Below are 22,528 nucleotides of genomic sequence, written 5' to 3'. Positions count from 1 at the left end.
AGTGATCTGAGTTGTTTCGCACACCTAAGATATCTACTTTCATGTCACTTATGCTACCAGCTGTTCTGGTCTCGAATTCTGGAATATTTACTTCGCCTTTTTTCGTGAAGGAATTACGGAAAACTGGGTTCTCTGCAGTGGAGCAACGAACAGGGAACGACTGTGTTGATGGTCGAACCATTTTTAGACGGAAAGTGTCGGCGTGAAGACGCCTAGAGCGGCCGTCTCGACCGTGGGTGGGTCTCTGCTTCGGAAGCAGAATCCGACGTTGCACTGCGATTGAGGTAAGCTCTCCGTCCGCAGTAAAATACTGGCGCTATTGTTCCTTTGATGTTTGCTACGCTCAAGGGAATTCTGTTTTGGCAGCCTACCTTGCGCATTGAAATTAAACTATTGTCAATCTGACATTTCTGGCACTAGGATGCGTAACACTCAATCTCTGATTGAAGTTTGACTGCTTATTTGGTAGCGTTGAGACCCTTAGTCCACTCACTAATCGGTCTCTTACAGCCTGACATCAAGAAACTGGTGCCTACGACCCGAGTGCTGTTTCTATGCCGGGAGATCTATGAAGACATCAGGTGGGTACATGTCCATGCCAATATTCAGCAAATGACAGATTGAAAATGGCGAACAATACTGTATTCTGCCAGAGTACGAAGTAAAGGAAACGCAACAGGAAAACTGAAGTTGGCAGACAAGATGAAGGTACACACATTTTTATATCAAAATCTTGGTTTGTGGAGCAAATTCTTAACCCGTCCAAAGAACTGCGTCGAGTTATAATAGTCTCCAGGCTACGGCGGCGTGGAGACATATACTGAGGTGACAAAAGTCATGGGATAGCACATGAGCACATATATTGGAGGCGGTAGTATCACATACGCAAGGTGAAAAGGGCAGTGTATTGGTACTCAGATGATTCATCTGAAAAGGTTTCCGAGGCGACGGCGCACGACGGGAATTAGCAGACTTTGAACGCGGAGTGATGGTTGGAACTAGATGCATGGGACATTCCATTTCGGAAATCGTTAATGAATTCAATATTGAGAGATCCACAGTGTCAAGAGTCTTCCGAGAATAGCAAATTTCAGGTATTATCTCTCACCACGGACTGTGCAGCGGCCGACGACCTACATGTAACGATAGAGAGCAGCGGAGTTTGCGTCGAGTTGACAGTGCTAACAGGCAAGCAACTCTGCGAGAAATAACACTGGAATCAATGTGGGACATATGACGAACGTATCTGTCAGTACAGCGCGGAGAAATTTGTCATTAATAGGCTATGTCGTCAGGCGACGGACGCGAGAGACTTTGCTGACAGCACGACATCGCCTGCAGCACCTTTCCTGGGCTCGTGACCTTGTCGGTTGGACGCGAGAGACTCTGCTGACAGCACGACATCGCCTGCAGCACCTTTCCTGGGCTCGTGACCTTGTCGGTTGGACGCGAGCTGACAGCACGACATCGCCTGCAGCACCTTTCCTGGGCTCGTGACCTTGTCGGTTGGACGCGAGAGACTCTGCTGACAGCACGACATAGCCTGCAGCACCTTTCCTGGGCTCGTGACCTTGCGGTTGGACGCGAGAGACTTTGCTGATAGCACGACATCGCCTGCAGCACCTTTCCTGGGCTCGTGACCTTGTCGGTTGGACGCTAAACGACTGTAAAACCGTGGCCTGGTCAGATGAGTCCCGATTTCGGCTGGTGAAACTGATGGTAGGGTTCGAGTGTGGCGTCCGCAGCTCGTGGTCTCGCGGTCGCGTTCTCGCTTCCCGGGCACGGGGTCCCGGGTTCGATTCCCGGCTGGGCCAGTGATTTTCACCTGCCTCGAGATGTCTGGGTGTTTGTGTTGTCCTCATCATTTCGTTACCATTCATGAAAGTGGGTGTTTGGACTGAGCAAAGGTTGGGAATTTGTACGCAGTTGAGCTCCTCGCAAACCAAACATCATCATCATCATCATAGAGTGTGGCTCAGATGAAGCCATGGACACGAGTTGTCAACAAGGCACTGCGCAGGTCGGTGGTTGCTCCATAATGATGTGGCCTATGTTTGCATGAAATGAAATGTGTCCTGTGGTAAAAAGAAACCTATTACCGACTGAGAATGGTTATGATCGGCTACCTGGAAACCATTCGCACCCATTCATAAACTTCATGTCCCCAAACAACGATATGGAATTTTTATGGATACAGTGTGCCATGTCACCGGGACACAATTTTTCGCGACTGGTTTGAAGAACATTCTGCACGAATGATTTCGCCGCCCACATCTCCCAGTACGAATCCCACTGAACGTTTATAGGACCTACTAGAGAGATCAATTCGTGCACATAATCCTGCACCGGCAACAGTTTGACAATTATGGACAGTTATAGGGGCAGCATAACTCAATATTTCCGCAGGGAACTTCCAGCGACTTGTTGAGTCCACGCCACGTCGAGTTGCTGCAATACGCCGGGAAAAAGGAGGTCCGACGCGATATCAGGAGGTATCCCGTGACTTTCGTCGCCTCAGTGTATCAAACGTTTTATATGCCACGTGCAATCTAAAATCGGAATAAGAAGGCCTCGGCCTAATCGATTTCATGCGACATTGCAGTGCCTGTGCTGTTCTGAAATACTGTGCAAAGTTCCTTTTGACATGCATTATGAAATACAATAAATGCATTCGAAGTTGCGAATATGGACAACCATCAGCTATAGAGTGGAATGACCATGATGAAAATTTGCAGACGCCTGTTTGACGACATGTGGAGGTGTGGGTCTGACCGTGAGTCGCGTACGGTTAGCCAAACGTAAGGCGACCATTCACGATAAGCCGGAAATCCAGGTTCGTGTACCCGTCCGGTACAAAGTTTCATCGTCGTCATTCCATTCTACAGATAATGGTTGTCCGTATTCGCAATGGCGAATGCATTTAATGTAATCGATTTTATGTTGTAGTGCGCTGCTCTGCTGATACACAGAGGACATTCAAAATCACAGAAAACAACAGGGCCAGTCCGACTGCGGCCCTGTTCGACAAATACAGAGCAGAGTCCGAAACAGCGCCCACGGAGCACACAAATATGCCACTTACTCTCAGCTACGTGTGTCAGCTGCTTCACAGGAAGCACACTCAATCCCAAAGAAGAGACTACAAAGAAATATATAAGGAAGTCAGAGGCAACCTACTAAAGAATCTTACCGAGTCAAAATTTCAGCGATACGGATGGAACATCGTACTAGAAAACGTCTCAGCACGGCTTTCATCACTATAAATCCTCAGTACTTGTTATAATGTTGTTAGCAAGACGACACTGACCAATGAAAAACCACACAATCGGGACAGCCGCCTGCAACACAAGCAGCGACCCAGACAATCTGGAGTACAGGATTCTGCGTCGAACGGCCGCAGCCGTTACACAAAATTGGGCAACTAATACTCCGCCAGATAAACCGAACCATTTTCACCGCAACAACAGTCACGACACCAGACTTTAAGCCATTCCCCTCCCTGCACGGGATCTACCGCAAGACGGGTAGTCGCACACAGCGACAAACTGCAGTTTACGACATAAAAGTTTTCTGGGTGTGGTACCGCGTCATAATGTATAAAACTACTGCTGCTGGAGAAAAACCAAGGTTTCGGCCATGGTTGCAGCGGCCTTCTTCTGGGTCTGCTGGTGCTTTCTAGTTATGCAGTGTCCCCTATATTTTGTTGTTAATGTTTACTGCTCATGCCATTATGTCATAATTTTAAAAAGATAGTTCGTTTCATTGGTCACTTAAGGAAGGAGAGGGAAGTTCCTTAACGTCCACGTTGCTGATTCATATACGTGGCCGACACGTTCGCTGTATGGCCTCATGGTGAAACAGAGCTACACAAGTTTCACGAATATCTGAACAAAATGCAGGGGAAGATACAGTTCACGCTCAAAGTAGAGAAGGATGGTGTAATTGCATTTCTAGACGTCGAAGCATACAGGATCACGGAGGGCACACTGGGGCACAGAGTATATCGCAAGTCTGCACACACAGACAGGTATCTGGACGCCCAATCCTACCACCACCCAGCGCAGAACTCTGTCATCCGTTCTTTGGCAATCCGTGCGCAGCGCCTAAGTGATATCAGAAACATCACATCTGAGCTTAAAAGGTTACGCACAACGTTTCTAGCCAATGGCTACAGCCACAAGTCGATAAACACGGCCTTGTCGACGAACACAAGCAAGAAATATAAGCAAGAAACAGACAAACTCCAGCCAACAGTGCGCTTACCTTATGTGAAAAATGTTACTGACCGAATAGACAAACACCTTCGCCGAGTTTGGGTGCAGCCTGTCCTCTACACTTGTCGCAGGATCCAGGACGTGCTACGCACCACTAAGGACAATGTGGATGCATTAAACACTGCAGGAGTGTACAAGGTAGAATGCGAATGTGGAGAGGCATACATCTGCGAGACGGGCAGGCCAATAGCAACGCACATTCGGGAACACGAGCGCTATATTCGTCTAGGGCAATACAACAAATCTGCAGTGACAGAACAGTGTCAAAAGCCTTCCTAAAATCCAGAAATACGGAATCGATCTGAAATCCATTGTCACTAGCACTCAACATCTGAAATCCTTTGTCACTAGCACTCAACATCTGAAATCCCTTGTCACTATCACTCAGCACTTCATGTGAATAAAGAGCTAATTGTGTTTCACAGGAACGATGTTTTCTAAACCCACGTTGACTGTGTGTCAAAAGACAGTTTTCTTCGAGGTAATTAATAATGTTAGAGCACAATACATGTTCTAAAATCCTGCTGCATATCGACGTTAACGATATGGACCTGTAATTTAGTGTATTGCTCCTACTGCCTTTCTTGAATACTGCTGTGACCTGTGCAACTTTGCAGTCTTTGGGTACGGATCTTACGTCGAGCGAGCTGTTGTATATGATTGTTAAGTATGGAGCTAATCCATCAGCTACTCCGAATGGAACCTAATTGGTATACAGTCTGGACCAGAAGACTTGCTTTTACTAAGTGATTTAAGTTGCATCACTACTCTACGTTACGCATGTTGGCAGCTGTTCTCGATTCGAATTCTGGAATATTTACTTCGTCTTCTTTTGTGGAGGCATTTTGGAAGGCTGTGTTTAAAACTCTTCTTAGGCAGCTCTGACTTCGATAGTATCTCCATTGCTATTGCGCAGAGAAGGTATTGCTTGTTTCTTACCGCTAACGTACTTCACATACAACCAGAATCTCATTAGATTTTCTGCCAGGTTTCGAGACAAAGTTTTATTGTAGAAACTGTTATAGGCATCTCGCACTGAAGTCCGGTATGTCGTGCGCACCAGATTCCTAAGCAAAGACAGCAAATTCTGAACCAAATTCAACCTGCCCAACTCCATAGATAAAGAAACAAAATTGGGTAAGGGAAATTCGCGCTGCTACTAGTCGTCTCAGCAAACAGCAGACACAGGGTCTGGTTCCAATGTTCAGAATTTCCCACCGACTCAACGCCCCACCAAACGCGCCGACTTTAAACCCAGTGGTCGGTCACGGGGCCGGCTACAAGGGAAAACCAACGATGTCCATCTGAATTCACCAACGTGCATGCGTTTCCAGTGACCCTAACATCCATGTCCTCCGGACGTGATAAAAAAGTCTGAGGAAACCCAGGCTCAGAAATGACACTCTGCAGAACTTAAAAAATTTGCAAAATCGCCTGAAAGGTTGACTGACTGCCACCATTCACAGTGAGTCAAGACTCATTTGTTCATGCGAATCATTAACATGCAGTCCGCCCCCGGTAGCTGAGTGGCGCCGGCACGGTAGCTCAGCGTGTTCGGTCAGAGGGTCACGTGCCCTCTGTAATAAAAAAAAACTGAGTCAATCGATCAACAACGAACATAAATGGATGTCTTACGACGTCCGCCCCGAGCAGATGCAACGAACAAAAGCGACCAAAATGAGATTAAAAAAAAAAAAAAAAGTGGTCAGCGCGACAGACTGTCAATCCAAAGGGCCCAGGTTCGATTCCCGGCTGGGTCGGAGATTTTCTCCACTCAGGGACTGGGTATTGTGTTGTCCTAATCATCATCATTCATCCCCGCGCAAGTCGCCAAAGTGGCGTCAAATCGAAAGACTTGCACCAGGCGAACGGTCTACCCGACGGGAGGCCCTCGTCACACGACATTTCATTAACATGCATAAAATGTACGAAATATCACTTTGTTAAATTGGAGTTGTAGGGGATTCACGTGGAGATATTTTAATTACGGTACGTGTATGCCTTAAAATGGTGTTTTTGCGGAAGGCAGATGTTCAAAAACAAAATTGTTTTGGGGAATACGGAACAAGTAGAACAGGGGCTTCAAAATTCAACAAAATGGGTACTCATGATTTTAACTTCCGCCTTTTCCAGTGAGGACAGTGCCTCTAGCAGAGAATGGGACTGGATCGAGCTTCTTAATGGACACTAACTAGCTCCTGTAAGATAGTCGATGACGACTACATTCCTCAGAAACAAAACGCCGCGTCAGGGTGCTGTGAGGGAGTGCGATAGTATCCCTAATGGCATGAGTTTATATAAAAACAAGCCATCAAGCAGGTTGTGCAACACCTACCGAGTGTTCGTTGATCACACCATTGTCTCCAGGGACTTATCATCACTGGGCAGGGGCAGTTCTAGAAGTCGGTCAAGGGGAGGGGCTAATGGCTGGGGGGGGGGGGGAGGGGGGAGGGATTTAGGGGAATGGAATATCGCTTAGCAAAAGGAGAGTTGGGGTTCCCCACCGACAAATTGGTAAAATTTGGTGTTGCTTAAAGTAGTTTTTGGTAACTGTTTTGGAGTTCAGGGTAAAAACGTGTCACGATTTGACCCTGATGTCCGGCGATTTCGAAGTTTTTGTGATGGGTCAGAAATTTAGGTGTTGGTAGGCATACTCGGCATATTTAGCTTTCTTGAATATCGTAAGTGGTACATTAATATACACGGTGTTTCAAAAATGACCGGTATATTTGAAACGGCAATACAAACTAAACGAACAGCGATAGAAATACACCGTTTGTTGCAAAATGCTTGGGACAACAGTACATTTTCAGGCAGACCAACTTTCGAAATTACAGTAGTTACAATTGTCAACAACAGATGGCGCTGCGGTCTGGGAAACTATATAGTACGATATTTTCCACATATCCACCACGCGTAGCAATAATATGGCGTAGGCTCTGAATGAAATTACCCGAAACCTTTGACAACGTGTCTGGCGGAATGGCTTCACATGCAGATGAGATGTACTGCTTCAGCTGTTCAATTGTTTCTGGATTCTGGCGGTACACCTGGTCTTTCAAGTGTCCCCACAGAAAGAAGTCACAGGGGTTCATGTCTGGCGAATAGGGAGGCCAATCCACGCCGCCTCCTGTATGTTTCGGATAGCCCAAAGCAATCACACGATCATCGAAATATTCATTCAGGAAATTAAAGACGTCGGCCGTGCGATGTGGCCGGGCACCATCTTGCATAAACCACGAGGTTTTCACAGTGTCGTCTAAGGCAGTTTGTATCACCACAAATTCACGAAGACGTCCAGGTAGCGTGATGCAGTAATCGTTTCGGATCTGAAAAAGTGGCCAATGATTCCTTAGGAAGAAATGGCGACCCAGACCTGTACTTTTTGAGGATGCAGGGACGATGGGACTGCAACATGGGGCTTTTCGGTTCCCCATATGCGCCAGTTCTGTTTATTGACGAAGCCCTCCAGGTAAAAATAAGCTTCATCAGTAAACCAAATGCTGCCCACATGCATATCGCCGTCATCAATCCTGTGCACTATATCGTTAGCGAATGTCTCTCGTGCAGCAATGGTAGCAGCGCTGAGGGGTTGCCGTGTTTGAATTTTGTATGGATAGAGGTGTAAACACTGGCGCATGAGACGATACGTAGACGTTGGCGTCATTTGGACCGCAGCTGTAACACGGCGAACGGAAACCCGAGGCCGCTGTTGGATCACGTGCTGCACTAGCTGCGCATTGCCCTCTGTGGTTGCCGTACGTGGTCGCCCTACCTTTCCCAGTCCATTGAAATTTTTCAAACAGATCTTTTATTGCATCGCTTTTCGGTCCTTTGGTTACATTAAACCTCCGTTGAAAACTTCGTCTTGTTGCAACAACACTGTGTTCTAGGCGGTGGAATTCCAACACCAGAAAAATCCTCTGTTCTAAGGAATAAACGATGTTGTCCACAGCACACTTGCACGTTGTGAACAGCACACGCTTACAGCAGAAAGACGACATACAGAATGGCGCACCCACAGACTGCGTTGTCTTCTATATCTTTCACATCACTTGCAGCGCCATCTGTTGTTGAAAATTGTAACTACTGTAATTTCGAAAGTTTGTCCGCCTGAAAATGTACTGTTGTCCCAAGCATATTGCAACAAACGGTGTATTTCTATCGCTGCTCGTTTAGTTTTTATTGCCATTTCAAATATACCGGTCATTTTTGAAACACCCTGTACATCCAGTGTAAATTAATAAATAATAAGACGCCCATTCTAAGTTAAATGATATTTATTAGGTTAGATATAAATCAATTTGCCACTCTTATTCTTTTGTTAAAATGTATTTGAAATACATTGCAACCTATATTGCTACTTAATTATAAAAAAATGATTGAATCTGTAGACGTAATATATTCTCTGATTTATTAAGTCATTTTATCCAGTGTAAGATGATACTCCATTATGAGGGGGGGGGGGGTGGCTATAGCCCCCATAGTCCTCCCCCCTTGCCACTGCCCATGTCACTGGGCTATTGGAAGGTAGTCCAAGATGACCTAGTTCCCATACGGTGCACTAAGTCTCAATTTACGCTATGTAAATGGCAATGCAAATAAACAGAAGAGTGGTTCCTGTAGTACGAATTACAGTAATAGTGATGAATCTCGTTACAGCGTCTGTTACATGGATTAAACAGTTAAACGAGAGACTAGGAAGCGACCTCACATACAATGGACATTCAAAATAGATTGTGGAACAGGCGATTGGACTTCATTTTGGCCGAAGCACTCTTTCTGCAACAGTACAAACATCTCTCATTCGACCCAGCTTCCAGTGCTTCTACAATGTTCTCAGTCTTCGTTAAATTTGTCGGAAGGAGAATGTCAGATTGCAAAACTGCTTTACAGCACATGGAAACACCACAGCAGAGAGAGTCCATCCTTGGCCATACGAATGACGTACTCGAATCCGTTTTATACCTTAAGAATTATCAACGATCACATAAACTTTGTATGAATCTTAAAACATTCGCGTATCATAGACGGTGAAATAATCGATACAAGTGCTAAATATAGTATTAAGCAATGAAAGTTACAAATAATTAGATTGCCATGTGATTACTTCATTCTACAATAATGCCGACAAGAGAGGATCGATTGAAAAAGAGAGTCGACCGTATCCCGAAAACGTAAAGGGATATTTTATGTAAGTAATACTACCGAACAAGCCGAAGAGACCTTGTCTTCACAGAGTTGAAATCAGTAAACGGCACCTAAAGTTATGTTACCCTTGTCATCTACACAAAATTAAGGTAGCAGACGCCCCCATGAGTGGAGTAGTAACCGTTACGTAATCATGGTCTAAATACGGAAGACAGCAAGAAAGTTATAACTGAAATTAAATCCGTTATAGGTCTTCTTATCACTTATATTAAACTCACCTGTCAACGATATAAGAAGCTATTACATCATAGGAAACTGCTTATAAGAGGCTTGAAGATATGACCACACTGTGGATTTAAAGTTGTATAAGTATAAAATGTGTGTATGATGCAACATGGCCCGCATCTCGTGGTCGTGCGGTAGCGTTCTCGCTTCCCGCGCCCGGGTTCCCGGGTTCGATTCCCGGCGGGGTCAGGGATTTTCTCTGCCTCGTGATGGCTGGGTGTTGTGTCTTGTCCTTAGGTTAGTTACGTTTAAGTAGTTCTAAGTTCTAGGGGACTGATGACCGTAGATGTTAAGTCCCATAGTGCTCAGAGCCATTTGATGTAACATGAAAAAATATTCTCCTGTATACATGAGTAGTGAAAGAACAGGTGAATGGTGGCAGCCGGCCAGGGTGGCCGAGGGGTTCTAGGTGCTTCAGTCTGGAACCGCGTGACCGCTACGGTCGCAGGTTCGAATCCTGCCTCGAGCATGGATGTGCATGATGTCCTTAGCTTAGTTAGATTTAAGTAGTTCTAAGTTTTAGGGGACTGATGACCCCAGAAAATAAGTTCAAAAATGGCTCTGAGCACTATGGGATTTCTCTGGTCATCAGTCTCCTACAACTTAGAACTACTTAAATCTAACTAACCAAAGGACATTATACACATGCATGCCCGAGGCAGGATTCGAACCTGCGACCGTAGCGGTCGCCCGGTTCCAGACTGTAGCGCCTAGAACCGCTCGGCCACACCGGCCGGCAGAAGTTAAGTATCATAGTGCTCAGAGCTATTTGAACCATTTGATGCGGTGGCAATGTTACTGCAAAGGGGATTTTTTTCTGTGGTCCATAAACCGTTATCGAAAAGGTTACTGAAGTGTTTTGTACATAGACCGTGGATTTTTGCCCTGTATGGTGCCTCATCTGTGGACACTGCGGCACAGAGAAGAAATACTTAGACCTTTCGAGAAGTGGGTCCATAGAGGAATGGAAACTGTGAAATTAGACGGTAAAAATAAGGAATGAGTTTGCGTTACACAGGGTGAATGAGAAGAGACAAACACTGGAAACAGTTAAGAGAAAGAAACGAAAGTGGAGAGTATAATGAAGAATATACAAGCACCCGTGGTAATCAGGCAGAGGAAGAGAGGAAGAAGATTTTGTAGCATACTTGTTGGCTTTAACGAGAATGACTGGTTCCTACACACCTGCCAGCAAAGCCCTTCCATTGTCTGCCTGCGACAAACTATTGGATAATGAGAGTGAGGGGAAATCATAAGTCGGACTCCTCAGTCCTGAAAAAAAGGGAAAAAAAGAAAAAAATACTGACTGCGCAGGCAATTCCGAATCGCTGATGCGATGATGTCAGCACATCTCATGTGACGTGGATTGTCTGGTAATTATAGGCAGCGCCAAGTGACGAACGACACGCGCTGCCCAGACACGCACCCTGGGGGCGTGGAGGGGAATTTGTCGCGTAATTGGCAGCCCGAACTGCGTCGTCACTTCGTGGTCAAATGCGCCGCATTCCACTGCCGAACATTAACTACAGTGTCTCTCAGTTCTTGTAGGTCGAAATAATATAGGCGGTAGACGAGTGTTTTGACATTACGAAACAATGGTCATAATTTGTATATTTCAGGATGTGCAAGGTCTCGAATGATTAATGTGACTGAGACACTGGTTTCATAACAAACGAGAGCGTGCCGACTCGCTAGCGCCACCTTTAAAAACGATACACAATCGTTTGCGATGGAGTACCTCTCCTCGCAGTTCACGACAAGATTTCGAAAACAGAGCAGGAACGTTGTAAACCTGCACTTAATGTGCAATGCGAGAAGGAAGTGGGGCCAGGAAAGCTGAAGGAATGCACAGTGAAAAGTTCCACAACTGCCGTAATCGCAGTCTGAAGAAATTACTGCCGTCGTTATGAACTCACCAGAAAAGTGTACAGAACTAATCAAGACTCTTGACAAAAAATATTGTGCATAGTAGAATTTGAAGGGAAATGGCTCAAAAATGGCTCCGAGCACTATGCGACTTAACTTTTGAGGTCATCAGTCGCCTAGAACTTAGAACTAATGTAACCTAACTAACCTAAGGACATCACACACATCCATGTCCGAGGCAGGATTGTAACCTGCGTCCGTATCGGTCGCTCGGCTCCAGACTGTAGGGCCTAAAACCGCACTGCCACCCCGGCCGGCAGGTAAATGGATAGTTTAAAGTTAGATATAGTGGGAATTAGTGAAGTTCGGTGGCAGGAGGAACAAGGCTTCTGGTCAGGTGAATATAGGACTATAAATACAAAATCAAATAGTGGTAATGCAGGAGTAGGTATAATAATGAATACAAAATAGCAGTGCGGGTAAGTTACTACAAACAACACAGTGAACGCATTATTGTGGCCAAGATAGACACGAAGCCCACGCCTACCACAGTAGTACAAGTTTATTTGCCTACTAGTTCCGCAGATGACGAGGAGATTGATGAAATGTATGATGAGATAAAAGAAATTATTCAGATAATGAAGAGCGACGAAAATTTAGTAGTGATGGGTGAATGGGATTCGATAGTAGGAAAATTAAGAGAAGGAAACGTAGTAGGTGAATATGGAATGGGGGTAAGAAATGAAAGAGGAAGCCACCTGGTAGAATTTTGCACAGAGAATAACTTAAGCATAGCTAACACTTGGTTCAAGAATCACGAAAGAAGGCTGTATACTGGAAAAGGCCTGGAGATACTCGAAGGTTTCAGACTGATTATATAATGGTAAGACAGAGATTTAGGAACCAGGTTTTAAATTGTAAGACATTTCCAGGCGCAGATGTGGACTCTGACCACAATCTGTTGGTTATGCACTGTTGATTAAAAATGAAAAAACTGCAAAAAGTTGGGAATTTAAGGAGATGGGATCTGGATAAACTGACAGAACCAGAGGTTGTAGAGAGTTTCAGGGACAACGCCAAGGAACGATTGACAGGAATGGGGGAAAGTAATACAGTAGAAGAAGAATGGGTAACTTTGAGTGATGAAGTAGTAAAGGCAGCACGAGATAAAGCAGGTAAAAAGACGAGGGCTGGTAAAAATTCTTTGGTAACAGAAGATACATTGATTTTTTGATGAAAGGAGAAAATATAAAAATGTAGTAAATGAAGCAGGCAAAAGGAATATAAACGTCTCAAAAATTATATCGACAGGAAGTGCAAATTGGCTAAGCAGGGATGGCTAGAGGACAAATGTAAGGATGTAGAGGTATATCTCACTAGGGGTAAGATAGATACTGCCTGCAGAAAAATTAAAGAGACCTCGGAGAAAAGAGAACGACTTGTATGAATATCAAGAGCTCAGAGGGAAACCCAGTTTTAAGCAAAGAAGAGAAAGCAGAAAGGTGAAAGGAGTATATAGAGGGTTTGTACAAGGGTGATGTACTTGAGGACAATTTTATGAAAATGGAAGAGGATGTAGATGAAGATGAAATGGGAGATATGGTACTGCCTGAAGAATTTGACAGAACACTGAAAGACCTAAGCTGAAACAAAGCCCCGGGAATAGACAACATTCCATTAGAGCTACTGATAGCCTTGGGAGAGCCAGTCCTGACAAAACTCTACCATATGGTGAGCAAGATGTATGAGACAAGCGAAATACCCTCAGACTTCAAGAAGAATATAATAATTCCAATGCCAAAGAAAGCAGGTGTTGACAAATGTAAAAATTACCGAACTATCAGTTTAATTAGCCACGGCTGCAAAATAGTAACACGAATTCTTTACAGACAAATGGAAAAACTGGTAGATGCCGACCTTGGGGAAGATAAGTTTGGATTCCGAAGAAATGTTGGAACACGCGAGGCAATACTGATCCTTAGACTTATTTTAGAAAATACATTAAGGAAAGGCAAACCCACGTTTCTAGCATTTGTAGACATAGAAAAAGCTTTTGACCATGTTGACTGGAATATTCTATTTCAAATTCTGAAGGTGACAGGTGTAAAATACAGGGAGCGAAAGGCTATTTACAATTTGTAGAGAAGCCAGCTGGCAGCTATAAGAGTTGAGGGGTAAGAAAGGGAAGCAGTGGTTGGGAAGGGAGTGAGACAGGGATGTAGCCTATTCCCGATCTTATTCAGTCTGTATATTGAGCAAGCAGTAAAGGAAACAAAAGAAGAAATCGGAGTGGGAATAAAAATCCATGGAGAAGAAATAAAAAGTTTGAGGCTCGCCGATGATATTGGATTTCTGTCAGAGACAGCAAAGGACTTGGAAGAGCAGCTGAACGGAATGGGCAGTGTCTTAAAAGGAGGATATAAGATGATCATGAACAAAAGCAAATGGAATGTAGTCGAATTAAATCGGGTGATGCTGAGGGTATTAGATTAGGAAATGAGACGCTTAAAGTAGTAAATGAGTTTTGCTATTTGGGGAGCAAAATGACTGATGGTGGTCGAAGTAGAGAGGATATATAGTGTTAGACTGGCAATGGCAAGGAAAGCGTTTCTGAAGAAGTGAAATTTGTTAACATCGAGTACAGATTTAACAGTCAGGAAGTCATTTCCGAAAGTATTTGTATGAAGTGTAGCCGTGTATGGAAGTGAAACATGGACAATAAATAGTTTGGTCAAGAAGATAATAGAACCTTTCGAAATGTGGTGCTACAGAAGAATGCTGAAGATTAGATGTGTGGATCAGATAACTAATGAGGAGCTATTGAATTGAGTTGGGGATTGCAGAAATTCGTGCCAGAACTTGACTAGAAGAAGTGATCGGTTGGTAGGACATGTTCTGAGCCATCGAGGGATCACCAATTTAGTATTGGAGGGCAGCGTGGAGGGTAAAAATCGTAGAGGGAGACCAAGAGCTGAATACACGAATTGAGGCGTCAAATTTATTGAACCAGTAGTTTGGTTTTGTCAGTTGATCATATAGCGCAGTACTGCATGTTCCACAATACATAAAGCTCATGGCTGAGGCATGTTTCAACCGTGATGTTGTTTTCAAGTGCCGTTAATTTTCGTTTCTAGAGCGATGAAAATCAGTCTTTCCTCAGACTTTCTGTCTGCTTGTCGGCTGTAATCGCACAACAGCGGTTAACGGGACCTTATTTGCGTTTTGAATGGCACACGTCGCTGACACAACGCTTAGGCTGCGTTCACACTGCCGGCCGGGCCGAGCCGGGCTGACGCCTGCTGGGTCGGCTCGTGCCTGGCCAGCTCAGGCCGACGTGTAGTGCATTCACATTGCGCGCCGAGCCGAGCCGGGACGGCGAAATGGGGGAAAATACGCTTCTCCGATTTTCATGTTTTAAAAATTATTTGCGGTATATAAGACTTCGTCACATCGTTTTATGAACTTATTTTTTCCTTAAAAGCGTTACTTACGTCGTGAAAAAAGAAAAAGTCTACTTTTCGTTTCGCGTGATTTCTTAGTTTCGAAACGCTTCCTAACCGATTTTGAAGAAAGTATGCGGCTAAAAAATCTGATTTTTGTACACGTTGTAGTATAACATCTTAGCTTCGTATTGAATCATTTATCTTTCCATATTTCTTAACAGTCATTGTGAAATGATGCTATTTGTCAACGTTGTGCACTTTATTTACAAATCTTTTAGTGAAAACGTTATGTAGCGGGTTAGACCCGTTTTAGACCATACATTGTTGGGAATGAAATGTAGCTAAATGTACCAAAAAGTTTTTGAAATGATAATGATACTGATATCTGTCTCTGTGTCACAAGTAATGCGAGCTATTCAGTGGCGTCAGTGCCGCGTCGGCAAGCCACAGAGTTCGCGCGGTTACAGCTTGGTTTAGTACATGTACAGGTAGAAGTGTCAATGAGATAGGTCTGATAAAATTTAGTGTAAAACTAATCGGAAAAACAAACTGGAGATTTGTTATACTTTTACTGCAGAAACTGAAGCGCAATTCTGTAGTCTCGTTGTCTACTTTGACAGAAAAAAATAGTGGAGAGTTAATGAAACTACTGTAGATCGACACAGATGTGCGTTTCATTGTTCTTCATTGTTTTCTTCCTTCCTTGGCGGGCTGCGCTGCATTGTCAAGGCAATCCCCACTCTTTGGCTAAATGGCTGTTAGTTGCCGAAGGCCAAATAAATAAATACATAAAAATCCCCACCCTTCGACAGCTGACAAGCAAGTCAGTAGAAAACGCAGCTGCAGTCAGCAGTTTTTCGCCTTTAGCTAGTCTGTTCTGTCGTGTAGAACAATGTCTTCACTCTTTTATTGCTATTGTTTTGACTCTGCTGTAACTCGTCGAGTTTTTAAGTACAGAATAACTAGGAGGTTATGGATTCATCCCATAAATAGCGACAGACATTTAGGAGAGTTTTTTCTTTACATGAAGAACTTAAAAACTATCCTGAAAATTTTTATTCATATTACAGAATGAATCATAATACATTTCAGTATGTGCTACAGAACATTCAAGACAAAATTTCGAAACAGAACACAAATTTTCGCAGAAGTATAACAGCAGAAGAAAAATTGTGCATAACGATAAGGTAAGATTCGTTAGTACACACTTTTGGTTTGCAGTAGAACTTTGCGCAGCATTCACTACCTCCAATTAATTGTAGTCATGCTTTTGTATTTTAAATTTCACAAACGCTTACCTCTGAGGGGAAGAAAGTTTATGGGACTCTTGAGAATCATTAGGAAGTAATTAGCTTCGTCATTTTGGGTACTGTCTTGCTGTGCCTTCAACGAAGAATCGCAGAAACACTCCTTCAGAATTTTCCAACTATTTTCTTCTTTTTTCTTCGTAATGCAGCGTTTGGCAGTGGTGATGGATCATCATGTGGAGCCACTGATGACCTCACAGAATTCTTTTCATTACCTTGTAAGATAGACAGATTGAAAGCGAAGAGTTTTGAGATAATGCCCTTTGATTCAGTGATTCTATTTCCACTGGTAAGGGACTGTGCATAGCTCTTGGAACTTAGGAAAATCATATGACAGAACAAAGCCCGAGTGGAATTGCATTTTAATATACTATTCCCAGGATCACATGACCTTATTTTGCCAAGCTACAAAAATTATTCTCTGTAACTCTCTCTCGGGTCTTTGCATTTCGATTTCATTATTTTAATTGAAAGAATATAGAAGGGTACAAGAAAATGTGTCTTTAATTATTTATTGTTGTATAACAGTGATATGAAATGGACTAAGTAAATATCTACTGTGCAAACAAAACTGTAAAAACTTCGCCCAACACCACACTTGAGTAACACATTTTACGATTTTTTTCTCAGGTATCTGTCCACTGGCATCTCCTTTCATGCACTAGCATCGTCATTCCGATTAGGAGTGTCCACCGCATCAGTGGTGGTGAAAGACGTTTGTGTGGCCATATGGGAGTCACTTGCTCCCATTCATTTACCAACGCCAACTGTTTCTCGATTTAAAGAAATTGCCAGTGCAATGCATACGAGATGGGGATTTCCAAACTGTGTTGGATGTATAGACGGGAAGCACATACGTGTCCAATGTCCTAAACTTTCTGGCAGCATGTTTTACAATTACAAACAGTACTATTCGATTGTACTCCAAGCAGTTGCTGGCGCAAATTACAAATTTATAGCTGTAGATGTTGGTGCCTACGGTAAGCAGTCTAATGCAGGCGTGTTTAAAGAAAGTATGTTATATAAGAAACTTACAAATGGGGAGCTGTTATTACCGCCACCAACAAGACTTGAAGGAATGTGTCAGGAACTAGTGTACAACTTTTTGGGAGATGAAGCTTACCCCTTATTAGAGAATTTGATGACATCTTTTCCTCGCAGAAATTTGGACAACGAGAAGACTTTATACAACGACGTGCATTCCAGAGCAAGAAAAGTTGTTGAATGTCCATTTGGTATAATGACCAATAAATAGAGACTACTGAGGAAGGAAATTGAAACATCTGTTGACGTAGCTGATCACATAGTCAAGTGCATTTGTCTACTTCACAATATTGTCATTGACAGAGAAGGATGCAACGTTGAAACTAAAAAGTTTTGTAACAATGCTGATATGCAGACAGCTGGTGCCACATTCAACAGAAATTCCACATTACGTTCGAAAACTGTCAGGAACACATTTGTTGAATATTTCGTTAAAAATGGAACTTAAAATAATTAAAAATCATCTCAAAAACAAATTTTGGAATTGAAAGTACTTAGCTATTTTCTGTATTTTTGTGTATCTGATTTCACTGTAAATTAAACATACAAAAGTATAAAGGAAAATAATTTATATTTGTGTGTACTATCAGAAACACACTCATTGGTTACTTCGTTCCATAATCTGGAAACTGCATCATTACTGTCATACTAGCCGAATTTCTGATACCAAATTTATGGACACAAGTTAATGTCATGTATATGTTATTCTGAATTCCTTAAAGTAAAAACATCGCAAAAAGATCTCACAGCTCATAGTAACGTGCCACAGCATGACTTAACAATGCATTGTCATCTGGTAGGGACACATTTCCGTCCCTCAGTGACACTCATATCTGCCTCCGTTTACAAGTAAACGCGAACTATTCAGTGGCGGCAATGCCGCGATCGCTGGCAAGCTATTGTTGTAAATGCATGTAGATTAAATAAATGAAATAAAAGTAATTTCGCATGTATCATTATAATAGACGTAATTTTTCCTCACTGATTATGAAGTGTGAGGTAACATCTTAAAATAAAAGACGTGTGCAGTCACACTTGTGATGAAAGCAGAAGGGAGACGTGTGATGTGTGTGCTGCAGCAGCTGTGGTGCTGCTCCACAGGCTCGCGCCTGCGGTCGGCTCGCGCCGGCAATATTAAACACCCGGGATGTCGCCGGCTCGGCTCCGGCAGGCTCTCGCCGTGTCGGCGCGGCCCGGCCGCCAGTGTGAACGCAGCCTTAGAGTCTGCACGTCATGTTGTCTGCGAGAGTTTGCGGTTTCATCACGACAGTGCACCGCTACTCTTCGTTATTAAAGACCTCAAGCACTTGAGCGACAGACTGGAATGCGACGTCCTATCGCCAGACAGCGTAATCGCCAGATCTCACGTCTATGGACTTTTTTAATGGAGGGGGAGTTAACACAAGCATTGGTTGCTAGAGTCTTGGTTACCTGCCCCATTGTACAACATAACAGTATGCGCTCTTGTAACGCATGTACTGAGACTGCTGATCGTCAACCAAAATTAAGTTATTTGTTGCTACAAGATTCACATATTGTTTTTGTGGATATAACATTCCCAACAATTAATTCCTTACCTCAAAGTAGTTCTGACTGTAGAGGTTTCCTATTGCCCATACACATAACTGATTGCTACATTTAAAGTCCATGTAACAGCAATATGACTTATTAATTATAGCAATCCTAAGTGATAATAATAAACAGCATTTCAGGTAAGGCCAGTTGAGTACTCTGATCAAAAACTGTTCAATCGAACAGCAATACAGGCAGTTCGTTACACGATCATGGAGAATTCATAGTGGAATGTAACAGGACGTAAAATGAGTGATACGAGTGCACCTAGCCGTCAAAGATTTACCCACTCTCAACTACTATAGACAAAAAAAAGTGTTGAAAAATTCTGACGTAAGCCCTCGAGCCTTTGTTTGAATGGACCCTTATATAAGAGCGCGAATTCAGAACCCCTGATTGTCGGCAACCCGCCTAACCTGGCTCAGTTAATGACTGCCATGCCGTCGCTCACTACTTGTCCTCAGACGAGACGGGGTTGTAAGTAGTTACTGCTACGCATGGGGATTCTAACATCATTTCTTCAATAATCCTAAGCAGTTGTACTGGCCCGTTAGCTCAGTTGGTTAGAGCGTCGTGCTAATAACGCGAAGGTCGTGGGTTCGATCCCCCCACGGGCCAATTATTTTTCTTTCTGCGCGATCAACCTGACAACAAATACGCTGTGTTTCTCTTGAATAAAATTACGAATGGAACTGACAGGAAGTGCAAAACTGCGAAGCAGGCCTGGCTAGAAGACAACTGTAAGCGTATAGAAGCAGGTACGCAATTGAACCATGCAGCAGCAGGGGTATGACAGATGTCGCATAGAGGGAAACGTAAGTGGCCTTTTAAGGAAAGAGAAGTAGATGCATGACTATTAACAGTTCAGATGGAAAACCAGTACTGAAAGAAGAAGGGAAAGGTAAAATGTGGAAGGAATATAAAAGGTGTCATTAAATCCCCTTCATTCCAATAAATGAAAAGCACCAGTTTGTTTTAGTTCTACAATATTACTTTTATTGTAAACCGGTTTTCGGCTTACAAGGCCATCTTCAGACATTCCCTTTACCGACTTTGAGGACAGCTTCCTTACATCAAAGCATGGAAAAACTATTCAGAAAACATGGGCTCTGAAATGCATACCTGCAGGGTTTCAACCACAAGATGATTATGAGCACTTCTTCGCCTTCGCTACTGTGAAACATATCTCTTGTATCGAACAAGTGTTCATAGCTCTTAAAGTATGCATTTTAGAGCCCATGTTTATCGAGTATTTTTTTCTTGCTTTGGTGTAAGGAACATGTCCTCAAAGTCCGTAAAGGCAGTAAAGAGAATTTAGCTACACCTTGTACACTCCTGGAAATTGAAATAAGAACACCGTGAATTCATTGTCCCAGGAAGGGGCAACTTTATTGACACATTCCTGGGGTCAGATACATCATATGATCACACTGACAGAACCACAGGCACATAGACACAGGCAACAGAGCATGCACAATGTCGGCACTAGTACAGTGTATATCCACCTTTCGCAGCAATGCAGGCTGCTATTCTCCCATGGAGACGATCGTAGAGATGCTGGATGTAGTCCTGTGGAACGGCTTGCCATGCCATTTCCACCTGGCGCCTCAGTTGGACCAGCGTTCGTGCTGGACGTGCAGACCGCGTGAGACGACGCTTCATCCAGTCCCAAACATGTTCAATGGGGGACAGATCCGGAGATCTTGCTGGCCAGGGTAGTTGACTTACACCTTCTAGAGCACTTTGGGTGGCACGGGATACATGCGGATGTGCATTGTCCTGTTGGAACAGCAAGTTCCCTTGCCGGTCTAGGAATGGTAGAACGATGGGTTCGATGACGGTTTGGATGTACCGTGCACTATTCAGTGTCCCCTCGACGATCACCAGAGGTGTACGGCCAGTGTAGGAGATCGCTCCCCACACCATGATGCCGGGTGTTGGCCCTGTGTGCCTCGGTCGTATGCAGCCCTGATTGTGGCGCTCACCTGCACGGCGCCAAACACCCATACGACCATCATTGGCACCAAGGCAGAAGCGAATCTCATCGCTGAAGACGACACGTCTCCATTCGTCCCTCCATTCACGCCCGTCGCGATACCACTGGAGGCGGGCTGCACGATGTTGGGGCGTGAGCGGAAGACGGCCTAACGGTGTGCGGGACCGTAGCCCAGCTTCATGGAGACGGTTGCGAATGGTCCTCGCCGATACCCCAGGAGCAACAGTGTCCCTAATTTGCTGGGAAGTGGCGGTGCGGTCCCGTACGGCACTGCGTAGGATCCTACGGTCTTGGCGTGCATCCGTGCGTCGCTGCGGTCCGGTCCCAGGTCGACGGGCACGTGCACCTTCCGCCGACCACTGGCGACAACATCGATGTACTGTGGAGACCTCACGCCCCACGTGTTGAGCAATTCGGCGGTACGTCCACCCGGCCTCCCGCTTGCCCACTATACGCCCACGCTCAAAGTCCGTCAACTGCACATACGGTTCACGTCCACGCTGTCGCGGCATGCTACCAGTGTTAAAGACTGCGATGGAGCTCCGTATGCCACGGCAAACTGGCTGACACTGACGGCGGCGGTGCACAAATGCTGGCAGCTAGCGCCATTCGACGGCCAACACCGCGGTTCCTGGTGTGTCCGCTGTGCCGTGCGTGTGATCATTGCTTGTACAGCCCTCTCGCAGTGTCCGGAGCAAGTATGGTGGGTCTGACACACCGGTGTCAATGTGTTTTTTCCATTTCCAGGAGTGTATGTCTCTCTCGTGCTACCAAGCACAAACTGCTCAACACTCTCCAAGTATTTCCTGCAACTGTCCGCCATGCCTTCAATTCAGCACTCATCCATGTCGTGTGCCCCGAAGCTCCTGCCCCTCTGCCATCCATTCTGTCCATTGACTTCGGTAGTCGCCTACTGTAGTAACGAGCGCTGTGATTGGCTAGAGCGCTCCCGCCCTGTCTCCAAATCAACGCACACTCACAAACATGTTGAAAAACATACGAGATACTGGATTTACATTTAAATAACTTGAAATGAAATAAATATTAGTACGACTGGACCATAAACTCGCTCTAACACACATTATTAAATACATAATAAATAAAATAAAGATATACCAAAGGAATAAAGACAAAAGTAGGCCAGTAGCCTAATGTCTCTGTGCTTTCTAAAACACAGTAAATATTTGACCAATTTCTTCATGAATAGTATATATTGGATATAAAGAAAGACATAGACGAATAAATATATTTATAAGCATGCTGCTACCGTTTTTTCGTGTAACTGTGGAGTACTTATGGCCTGAAGCGATCAATAATAATTGGCCACCTTGACCTCCAATAACTCATGTACTATTCATGTTAGTTGCCTGTAATTCATACCAATTTAGGTTTACACCAATATCTTTCTAAAGACACGTAGATCGACAAAATCGGATGAGCCGTTTAGATTCTGGAAATTCGTTGCTGGGTGTTACTTGTATAATTCACAGTCAGATACTAAACGTAGAACTAATAAAGATATTGAAAATCTGATTCCACCATCAGAATCGTGTTGCAAATAATGGTAATGTACATGTTTGTTTTTAAGGT

General features: G+C 44.1%; 1 non-coding gene across 1 annotated transcript; it reads left to right on the top strand.

Moving 5' to 3' along the window:
* Positions 1-19,486: 19,486 nt before the first annotated feature.
* On the top strand, positions 19,487-19,560 carry Trnai-aau (transfer RNA isoleucine (anticodon AAU)). The gene has a single exon. It is a non-coding gene; the product is annotated as a tRNA-Ile (tRNA).
* Positions 19,561-22,528: the final 2,968 nt, after the last annotated feature.

Source organism: Schistocerca gregaria, chromosome 1 (assembly GCF_023897955.1).
Source record: "Schistocerca gregaria isolate iqSchGreg1 chromosome 1, iqSchGreg1.2, whole genome shotgun sequence".
Taxonomy (NCBI): Eukaryota; Metazoa; Arthropoda; class Insecta; order Orthoptera; family Acrididae; genus Schistocerca; species Schistocerca gregaria.
This window is presented reverse-complemented; position numbering and strand designations above follow the sequence as displayed.